This window comes from Pteropus medius, unplaced genomic scaffold, assembly GCF_902729225.1.
Source record: "Pteropus medius unplaced genomic scaffold, Ma_sr-lr_union100, whole genome shotgun sequence".
NCBI classification, from domain to species: Eukaryota; Metazoa; Chordata; class Mammalia; order Chiroptera; family Pteropodidae; genus Pteropus; species Pteropus medius.
The window spans coordinates 5014884-5026232 of record NW_024352783.1 but is presented as its reverse complement, the minus strand read 5'-3'; the positions used below and the strand labels follow the sequence as shown (position 1 = coordinate 5026232).

Below are 11349 nucleotides of genomic sequence, written 5' to 3'. Positions count from 1 at the left end.
ATCAATATTATTTTTTATGCCTATCTTCCAGGACTTTAAGTACATAAATATTTATGCCTGTAATATTTTAATACAAATATGTATTCATACTGTTTATAATGTTTTGTAACTTTCTTTTATAATTTCAGAGGCTATCAAGTTTTTCAAGGTCATTAAAAGTTTTGCAATGTCATTTAAATGACACAGAATAGCAAAATATTTGATGCAGATATAAATATAGATATAGTTATAGATGTGTATATGAAGAAATAAATATATAAATATGTACGTACAAAATACATAAAAAATATTAGAGAAATCTGTTTATACACACTGTGTAAAAAAATAGGTTTTATTTTTTAATAATCAAATAAATTCATTAATCTTTTTTAACTTTTGAGTTTGTCATTGTGATTAAAGTTCTATTATATTTTAAAATACAAAATGATTATAGTTTTTTTAAGGCATATTTTAAATTTATTTAACAATTGCTTTTGGGACAAGCTGGGTGAAAAGCTGGGTGAAAGACATTACAGATGTTATCAAGCTAGATAAGAAACAGATGCTACTGGAGTCTCCTAGTCAACTCAGAGACACTTATGGGCACAAACCATTATAATATAAAAGATAAAATGTATAGTTATTACACCATGTGCTAAAAAATACAAGAAAGAGATCATAACTTCTGGAGGTAAGAGAGAAGGATCAAGAAAACTATCACAAAGGAAATGGATTTGCACTAACATTTGATGGGTGAAGAAGGTGGGGAGAAATATCTTGGCTAACAGAAAACAGGAGACAATGAAGTTAGAATCCCAGTGATTTCATTCTCAGATGAAATCTCTAGTTGATTAGTTCCAAACATTATGACAAAGCAAATGATTTCCTGAATTGCACCCAATAAGAGATACCAGGTAGGCAAAAACATTTTCCAACATGTTTAAAATTGTGCTTATTGTGACAAATCCCCTGTTTGAAGCCAGATGACTCCTCTAATGATGTATCTTTTCTTTGGAAATAAAAAGATATGGGGTATGTCACCTCTTGGTTGATCCTTAGGCAACTGAGGATACTGACTTGGATACAGGTATCATGATCTTACCCTTATGATAACAACTGGACAGAAATGCACTTGCTGGAATTCTCAAGCCACCCCTAAGTTCAGAGTATAACTAAATTCTCTATTAGAGAGCCAATTTCTTGTGAGGGAAATTAAGTTATTATTGCCTCTTGAATGTCTGGCAGGCTCCATCTCTGGCTAATGCCTATAATTATACAAACAGCCTTCTGAGCACAACCCGTATGGCAGCTGCATATGGCATTTACAGTTGTTATAATAACACAACAGCCAGCCAAGAAGCACAACACAAGCACAACTCTAACCCACAAGTGACCTGCTAATTAGCAGCTGTGTGGGGTTAACAAAGAGAGCACCTCATATAGGGTGGTGTGTTATTAATGTAAACACTGACCCTGGTAAATGGGAAAATGTATGCCAGGAGAAGCTTACTCATTCCCTGCTTGTGCTGGTCAAACAAATGAGAAAAGCACACATTCAATAGAAAGAGCCTGTAAAATTAATATAACACTGAGAAGAGGGAATCTGGTGTCTCTTTCCCGCACCACTCCCACTACTCCTGAATCATAACTACAGAATTAATCTCTGGGTTTGAATATTGGAGTTAAATGTGTTCTGTCCCAAGACCCCACTCTCCATCCTGGCTGTGATGGCTCCTTTTCTCATTCCATTTGCCCTAAAGCTTCTTTTGGTTCCCCATGTAGAAATTGTTCATTTTGTTTTCTGTGCTGAGAAGGATGTTTGTATAATTACACTGTTATTGAGACCCATAATGAAAAGTAAAATTCCTCCTAAAATTTCTCTTCCTCCCATCCAACTGCTTCAAAAACCAGTGTTTCTGCTTTGGTCTCATCCCTTGTTAGTCTAATTCCAGATGCTGCTGAAGTCAAATATTTGAATGTTGTTCTTAATAATTGTCATTTACACAGGTCATTCATAAACAAATTTCTTAGGCAAAACAATGAAAACACATATGGATATTCAGGCTGCTCACATGGCCTCTATGTCTCATATTTTCTTTTTTATGTTTTTCTCTTCATAGCAGTATTCTATTTTTCCTCTTAATTTTTCTTCCTAACAAATGAAACTCTTTTCTCCCTTCTCTTATACAATTTATATCACTTACAACATAACACACTGAAATGATATCAAATTAGATGACATTATTAATCATAAAACAAGTATTTATTGAGTGTGCAAGTAATTGAAACATGATGATGATGATGATGATGATGATTGATGATAGCAATATTTTTTAGGTTATGACCATTTATAGCCCTGTGCTAAACACTTTACATACATAATTTCATTCTATTCTCAGAACTCAACTAAGCAAGTTCTATTTTTCTCATTTTATAGATGAGAGAATTGGGGCTTTGAGATATTCAATACTTGTTCAAAATCTCACAGCCAGTGGGAGAGCTGGAATCCAAATTAGACCAATCTTACTCCAAAATCCATACAGATGCTTCTCCACAAGTTAGCTCAGAGCCCTGCTCAGAGCCCTGTCTCCTCATGTGTAAAGAAAAGAAATTAGACAAAACAATCTCTATAAAATATGAGGAGACTAAGAAATATATAAAATTCAGTCCTCAGGAGATTTCCACCTATTTATGAATCAAATAATAAAAGAAAATTTAAATTAATGTGTATTATATTTTGTAATGTATTTGCTTGATGTTTATAAAGTCTTTATTTAAAAAGTAAATTGAAGTCTATGGCCATGCCACCACCCTGAACACACCCGATCCCGTCTGATCTCGGAAGCCAAGCAGGATTGGGCCTGGTTAGTACTTGGATGGGAGACCACCTAGGAATATCAAGTGCTGTAGGCATAAAAAAATAATAATAAAATTTTAAAAATTTTAAAAATTTTGAAAAGTAAATTGAGGTCTTTGGTTCAAAGTAGCAGATCTATTACATGCCTTTTCTTTGCCTTCTCTCTCAAAGTTCAAGAAAATGTCAGTATAATTCTACAAGGAAATAAACCTATAACCATACAGGAATGGAAGTTATCAGGGGACAAGCAACTCCAGGATGTAGAGATGTCAAAAACAGATGGGAATGTGATAAAGAGAAAGCTCTAGGGTAAGGGCGAGACTGTCTTCCAGATGGACCCATGAGAGGCTTCCAATTTGGAGATGGCAGAAGGCTATCGTGAAATGTAAGGGGAGTGGGAGGAGGCCTACTGAAAGGTTAAGCACGCTTGGCAGGCCATTTGCCTCACCTTCACCCTGAGCGTAAGAAGCCCATTTTCCTCCCATCGTGAAAAATATGAAAGTCTCTCTTCTAGATAAATTAAGCAAAGTGCCCAGGAAGAATTTACATTACTGGGTCCTCTTGGTACAGAGTACAGCCCTTCTGATTCTGCATTTGAATGACTAATTTCACAGGCAATAAGTTGCCTTTCAGGCCATCTTGAAGAGAAGCCTTCCTTACAGGAATTTCACATCAATTCCATGTGATTATCAACATGACTCTTTATTCTTATGTATAGAAAAGGCAACCAAGAATTACAAGATATATGATAAATAGCAGCATCACGGAAAAAAAGACCATACAGATGAACAGAAATAACGATCTTTGAATCAGATAAGTAAAATCAAAACAAATAAGGTAATCAAGAGTTCTTAGAAATTAAAAATTAGATTGCCAAAATAAAATGTCAGTGGAAGGACTGGAAGATAAAGTAGAATACTTCTCCTAAGGCATAACTCAGAATGTTAGGGATAGACATAAAGAAAACAGATTAAGTCAGTCCCATGCAGTTCAACATCTTACTAATGAAAGTTACTAGGAAGATCAGAGAATGAAGAGAAAATCAGATATAGAATGAAACTCAGAGATGAAAAATACAAAATTTTCCAGAATAAAAAGACTATAGTGTGATGTAATAATAAATACAGATGACAGAAGACCACATCTAAAAGATTGTCATGAAATTTAAGAACAGCATGACTTTAAAAAAAAATAAAGTCTGAAAGCTTCCAGAGGAGGGAAAAAAATTGAATCTCCCACAATGGAACAATAATTTGATTTCTCATGAAGACCATTAACTATGAGAAGACACTGTTTTCAAAGTTTTGAGGTTATTTTTTTTTTTTTGATAGATCCTGCCTCAGGTTTATTTGTACAAATAACACAGGAGGACTCCAGCCTAACAAAGACAGCAGTCCAGGGTTCACACCAGTCCTTGAATCTTCACATGGGCAGACAGAGGCTTCTGCTCTGGAGCCTTCACGGGGGCCTGGGTACCTTTGCGAGCTGGAGCCTGAGCCTGAGCTGGAGGCAGAGCTGCAGCCGCAGCCTGGTTTTTGGTTTGAGCCTTTAGCCTTGGACTTTGGCCAGCAGAGCCTGAGACCCCTGGCAATTACAGTCATAAGCATGTCTTACAAGCTGGAGGTGAGCGATATAGGCAAGTCGACTGAGCTTGCGGCTGCTGCCCTTTGGGATCTTAGGCAGAAGATCCTTCCTTTGGTTTACGAGGGCCTTGATAGCCTCCAAATGTGCACTCATAGTCTTGGTGCTGTTGGCTTCATCTTCTTTGGGCCTTTCGTGTGCTTCTTGGCAAAACACATATTCCTCAGGAATTTGAGGTTCATTTCCTTAAGAAATTCATATCTTTGTGATCGGCATCTTTTGATGCCATTTCTGTGCCATTTTCAGGACTAGTTGTGCATGGTGTGGTTCTTGGAATTGGCCACGTCTGCACTGAAGCCTGAAGCTCTTGAGGGCAGTTTTTTTAATAGACCATTTTAGAAAACTTGTAGATTTACAGAACAATTGAGAAAATAGTATAGACAATTCTTATAAACTGAGGACCCAGTCTCCTCTATAATTAATATCTTACAATCTTACATTGGCACATTTGTTATAATTAATGTACCAGAATTGATATATTCTTATTCATATTTCCTTAGTTTCTATCTAATGTCCCTTTTCTGTTCCAGAATCCCATCCAGGGTGCAACATTGGCCTTAGTTGTCATGTCTCTTTAAGCTCCTCTTTTTCTGTGACAGTTTCTCAACCTTAATCTTGTTTTTGATGATCCTGAGTTTTGAAAAGTATTGGTCAGGTATTTTGTAAAATATTCCTGTGTTGGAATTTCTCTGCTGTTTTTTTCATAGTTAGACTGGGGTTATGGGTTTTGGGAAGGAGAAAGACCACAGAAGTAAAGTGCCATTCTCATCACATCATATTAAGGCTAAATATCATCAACATGATTTATCACTGTTGATATTGAACTCATCTAGCTGAGGTAACATTTGTCACATTTTTCCATTGTAAAGCTACTCATTTTTATTCCTATTTCTATTCTGTACTATGCATAGTTCACACTTAAGGATTGGGGTCTTTTGATCCACCTCTTTGAAAGCAGAGTATCTATGTAAGTTATTTGGAATATTTCTGTATGGGGCTTTGTCTTTTTCTCTCCATTAATCGATTATGTATTTATATTACTATGGACTCATGAACAGTTAGTTTATATTTTGGGTTATAATCCAATATTTCTTTTTTTTATTGCTCAAACTGTTTCAGCATTGGCCAAAGGAGCTATTTTAGTTGACTCTTGTTTACCTTTGACATAATCTCCTCAATGTGTATTCGTTGAATTTGAGTGTTCTGTTGGTTTTTATTTTGAGTACTTTTTAACTTTCTGTCACTACAAGGTAATCCAGGCTCATCTTGTATATTTTTTGTACTTGTCCTAAAATCAGCAACTTCTCCAAGGAGGCCTGCCTTTTTTATTGAAATGGTTTTAGAAACTAAGATCTGAGTGCTAAGGTGTGTTCACAGCTACTTAGGTGTCTGTTTCTAGGCTCTCCGAGCTGGAAATATATGTGCGTATACTAACACATATATATACACACATCTATAACTATTTTAATATGTAAACATTTGGGTCTATATTAAGTTAAACATGAATTCATACTGATGTCTCCAACCAGACTCCACTACCACATGGATTATTCTAGTCTTCTCTCCTTGCCTATCTGTAAACTACCATTCTTACAGTGAAAAACCTGGTTCCCACCATTTTCCATTCATTTCCTTAATTGTTCAATTCTAGTAAATATATCTAAAGTATCAGAATTGCTCATACACCCATGAGAAACAATTTTAGCAGTTAGAGTATGTACTTATGTGCAGTTTTTTTTTTTTTTTTTTTTGCCTATAAATTAGATTCCACTTGTTTCCAGAGTTACATAGATCAACTTTTTCTCTGGTTGTTGTTTTTTTTTTTTTTTTTAATTTGGATACTGAAATTCACTCTGTACAGTTACTTTCTATGATTTTGATGAATGGATTAAATCTTATATACAGTATTACAGTATTATACAAAACAGTTTCACCATCCTAAAAAAATTCCCCATGTTTTATGTACTCTTCTCCCCACCTCCTCTTAAACATCTGACAAGTGATCTTTTATCATCTCTATAATTTTGCATTTTCTAGTATATCATATAATTGGAATCGCACAGTATATAGCCTTTTCAGACTAGCTTTTATCCACTTAGCAATATGTTTAAGATTCCTCAATGTGTTTTCACAGCTTGATGGATCATTTCTTTTTAATGCGAAATACACTGAGTAATAATCTATTGTACAGATTGTATCACAGTTTGTTTATTCATATACCTATTGAGGGACATCTTGGTTGTTTCCAGTTTTTAGTAATTATGAATAAAACTGCTATAAACATTCACATAAATTGCTGAATTGTGTGGTAAAACTATGTAACTTTGTAAAAAAAGAACTGCCAAACTTTCTTCGAAAGTAGTTGTAACATTTTGCATTTCCACCAGCAATATTGTTCTGCATCTTTTCCAGAACTGGGTGTTGTCAGTGTTTTGGATTTTATTCATTCTAATATGTTTGTAATGGTATCTCATTAATGTTTTAATTTGCAATCCCCTGATGACAAATGATATCAAGCATCTGCTCTTTCACTAATGTAGTGCTGTCTTAATTATTATAATTTTATAGTAAATCTTGAAATTGGAAAGCTGAGTGCTAATTTTGTCTTTCTTTATTCAATATTGTTCTGACCATTCTTGTCTGTTGCTTTTCTACGTAAACTTTAGGATCGGTTTGTTAGTGTCTACAAAAAGGCATACTGAGATTTAGGTTGGGATTGTTTTAAATCTAGAGATCAAATGGGGGGAAAGTGACATCTTAATGATAATGTCTTACAAATCATGAACATGGAATATTTCTTTATTAATTTATATCTTTGATTTTTTTATCAGAGTTTTATAGTTTTCCACACATAGATCTTACACATATTTTGTTCAATTTATACCTAAATATTTCAATTTTTGGCGCTATCATAAATGGTGTTGTTTTTCTAATTTCAAATTCCAATAGTAATTGACCTTTGTATATTAACTTTAAATCCTGTGACTTTGCTATGCTTGCTTATTAGTTCCGGAAGGGTTTTTGTTGTTGTTGTTCATTTCTGTATTTGGTTCTTTTCTCTTTTTTTGGCTGTTTTTTGTCAGTTTGGGGGATTTTATAAAAAGAAAATCATGTTTTCTGTGAACAGTGGTAGTTTTATTTCTTCCTTTCTAATCTGTTTATATTTTAATTCCCCCTTCTTGTTTTATTGCATTAGCTAAGACTACAAGTAAAATGTAGAACAGGATTGTTATGTGGTGACATCCTCACCACATACCTGGCTTCAGAGAATAAGCATGTTTCTCACCAAGTATAATGTTAGTTTTAGGTTTAGGGTTTTTTGTTTTTTGGTTTTTGGTTTTTTTTTTTTAGATATTCTTCATGAAGTTGAAGAAGTTCTCCTTTATTCTTTGTTTGCTAAGAATTTTTATCATGAATAGGTATTAGTTCATTAAATGCTTTTTCAGTATCAATTGCCATGATCAAATGATTTTTCTTCTTTAGCCTATTGGTGTGGTGGATTATATTAATTGATTTTTGAATGTTGAACCAGCCCTGCATACCTGGAATAAAGCCCACTTGGTTGCAGTGTATAATTCTTTTTATGTATTGTTGGATTCAGTTTGCTAATATTTTGGTAAGGATTTTTCAATCTGTGTTTTATTAGTTGACTTTTGATATTAAAAAAAAAAATTACCACAAAATTATTGGCATGAAAATAATGTAAATCTATTACCTTACAGTTCTTGAAATCAGAAATTTGAAGCATCTTACAGGCTAAAATCAAGATGTCAACAGAGCGCCATTCCTTTTGGAAATGTTAGGGGGTAATTCACTTCCTGGCTTTTTTTCAGCTTCTAGAGACCTACCGTATTCCTTGGTTATTGACCCCTCCCTCTTAGCTTTAAAAAAATATTAATCTGACCTCTGTCTGTCATCACATCTCCCCTCTCACTGTGACTTTCTCTATGTCTCCTATAAGACCCTTGTGGTTACATTAGGACCACTCAGCTAATCCAAGATAATCTCCTATCTCAAGGTCCTTGACTTAATAACATCTGCAAAGTATATTTTGCTGTGTGAGGTAACATATTATCAGATTACAGTGAATAAAATATGGACATCATTGGGGATATATTTTGTCTACCACATGTTCATGAGGTATTGTTCTGTAGTTTTTCTTTCTTCTAATGTCTTTATCTGGTTTTGTATTAGAGTAATGCTGGCCTCATAAAATAAGGACATGTTATATCTCCTCCTATTTTCTAAAAGAGATCGCACAGAATTAGTATTATTTCTTCCTTAACATTTGATAGGATTCAACAATATAACCATCTAGGATTGATGTTCCCTTTTTTTAAGGTTATTCATTATTGATTCAATTTTTAAATAGATATAGACCTTTTTAAATTACCTACTTTTCCTTGTATGTTTTTATAACATATCTTTCAAAGAATTGGTTTATTTCATCTAACTTAAAGTTGTCATAAAGTTGTTTATAGCATTTTTTTTTAATTATTCTTTTCATGTCCATGTGGTCAATAGCAATGACCTTTCTTTAATCTCTGCTATTAGTAATTTGTGTGTGTGTGTGTGTGTTTTCTTTTATCCTGGTTATCTCTGCAAGAAGTTTATTATTTTGTTTATCTTTCCAAAACCTAGCTTTTGGTTTCGTTGGTTTTATTATCATTTTTATGCTTTCAAATTTATAAACTCCTGCACTAGTTTTTGTTTCCTTTCTCCTGCTTGCCTTAGGCTTACATTGTTCTTCCTTTCCTAGATTCCTAAAGTGGAAGCCTATATTATTAATTTCAGATTTTTCTTATTTTCTAATACATGTATTGATGCTATAGATTTTCCCCCCAAAGAACCACTTTTGAAAAATTTCACAAGTTTGGATAAGTTATATATTCAATTTCATTTATTTCAAAATAATTTTAAATTTCATATTGAGAATTCTTTGGCTCATGTGTTATTAAGAATTTAATGTTAAAATATTTTGGAATTTTCACTATATTTGTATTATTGATTTCTATTTTAATTCCATTGTAGTCTGAAAAAATACATCATATAATTTTTATTCTGTTAAACTGATTAAACCATGTTTTGTAGCTCAGAATTTGATCTATCTTGATGACTATTCCACATGAGCTTGAGAAGAACTTGTATTCTACTGTTGGATGGAGTTCTCTATAAATGTCAATTAGATCAAATTGATTTATAGTATATTTGGTTCAACCATATTCTTACTGACTTTCTGCCTTCTTGATTTATCAATTAATGAAATAGGGATGTCTGCAGCTATCACAGTGAAGTTATCTATTTTCTCTTTCCAGTTCTATTAGTTTTTTCTTCACATATTTTGGTGATCTGTTGTTAGGTTAAGATTATTAAGTCTTCTGGGGAAGTTGGCTCCTTTATTGTATTCGATCTTCTTTATCTCTGATCATTTCTCTTTTCCTGAAATCTACCTTGTGTAAGATTAATTTAGTTACTTGCAGTTTATTTTGATTAGTGTTATCATGTTATATCTTTCTCCAACCCTTTACTTTTAATCTATCTGAGTTTTAAAGTGGGTTCCTGTAGACAACATATAGTTTAAGTCTTGCTTTTTTTTTATCCATTCTGCTAATTCCTGTCTTTTAGCTGGCATATTCAGATTATTTACATTTAAAATGATTATTGAAACAGGCTAATATTTACAAAGTTTGTTACAGTTTTCTTTACATTACATTCATTGTTTTTTTCCTCCTATTTTTCCACTCTGCCTTCTCTGGTTTTAATGAACATTTCGTATAATTTTGCTTTATCTTTTCCTTTAGCATATAAATTATGCTTCTTTTAACAAAAATTTTAGTAGTTGCCCTAGAGTTCGCAATAGGTATTTACAACTAATTTAGGTCCACCTTTAAAAAAAATTATACCACGTCATGTGTAATTCAAATTATACCACTTTAGGTAACATATAGCAGAGTATTATCAATTCCTCTCTCCTGTCTCTTATGATATGCTGTAATTTGTTCATGTGCTATAATTGTCCAATAAACTGTCATGATTATTGCTATAATAAAGTTAATTTTAGAGCAATTTAGAATTTAAAAATTAGAAGTTTTTATTTTACTTTTATTTTGCCTATTCTGATGATATTTTTATGTAGATTCAAGTTTCAGACCTATCATATTTTCCTTTTGTCTGATTGTATCTTTTAACATATTTTGGCAGCATAGTTCCGCTGATGATAAAGTCTTTCAGTTTTATTTGTCTAAGAAACAAACAAAGTTATTTCTCCTTAACTTTTAACGAATAATAATCTCTAGGTATAAAATACGAGGTTGCCAGTTTCTTTCTTTCAACACTTTAAATATTTCATTACATTCTTTTTTTGTTTGCATGACTTCTAACAAAAAGCCCACTGTATTTCTTATTTTTGTTCCTCTGTAGATAAGTTTTCCCCCTTTCTGGCCTTTTCTCAAGATTTTCTATTTATCTTTGGTTTTATTCATTTGAATATAATGTGCTCAGGTGTAGTTTTTCAGTATTTACCTTGCTTGGTGCTCTCTGAACTTTCTGTATCTGTCGATCCCCTTCTGTATCTGTGATTTGTGTCTCTTACTGACTTTGAAACATTCTTAGCCATTGTTACTTATAATATTTTTTTCTGCTCTGTTCTCTCTTGCTTCAGTTCCGGTAATCTAATTATGTATACTTTACCCTTTGAGATTGTACCACACTTCTTAGACTTTTTTCTATTTTTTTCTTATTTTTTCTCTTCATGATTCAGGTTAGTAAGTTGCTATTGACATATCCTCAAGCTTACTGATTCTTTCCTTCACTGTGCCCAGCATACTGATGAGCTCATCAAAGGAATTCTTCATTTCTCTTAACATTTTTTC

The 11349-nt window shown here is 33.0% G+C and overlaps 2 pseudogenes; one reads left to right on the top strand and one right to left on the bottom strand.

The window, feature by feature from the left end:
* Positions 1–2770: 2770 nt before the first annotated feature.
* LOC120589999 (uncharacterized) lies at positions 2771–2892 on the top strand (annotated as a pseudogene).
* Positions 2893–4238: 1346 nt separating this feature from the next.
* On the bottom strand, positions 4239–11093 carry LOC120589778 (60S ribosomal protein L29-like; annotated as a pseudogene).
* Between the last annotated feature and the right edge of the window lie 256 nt (positions 11094–11349).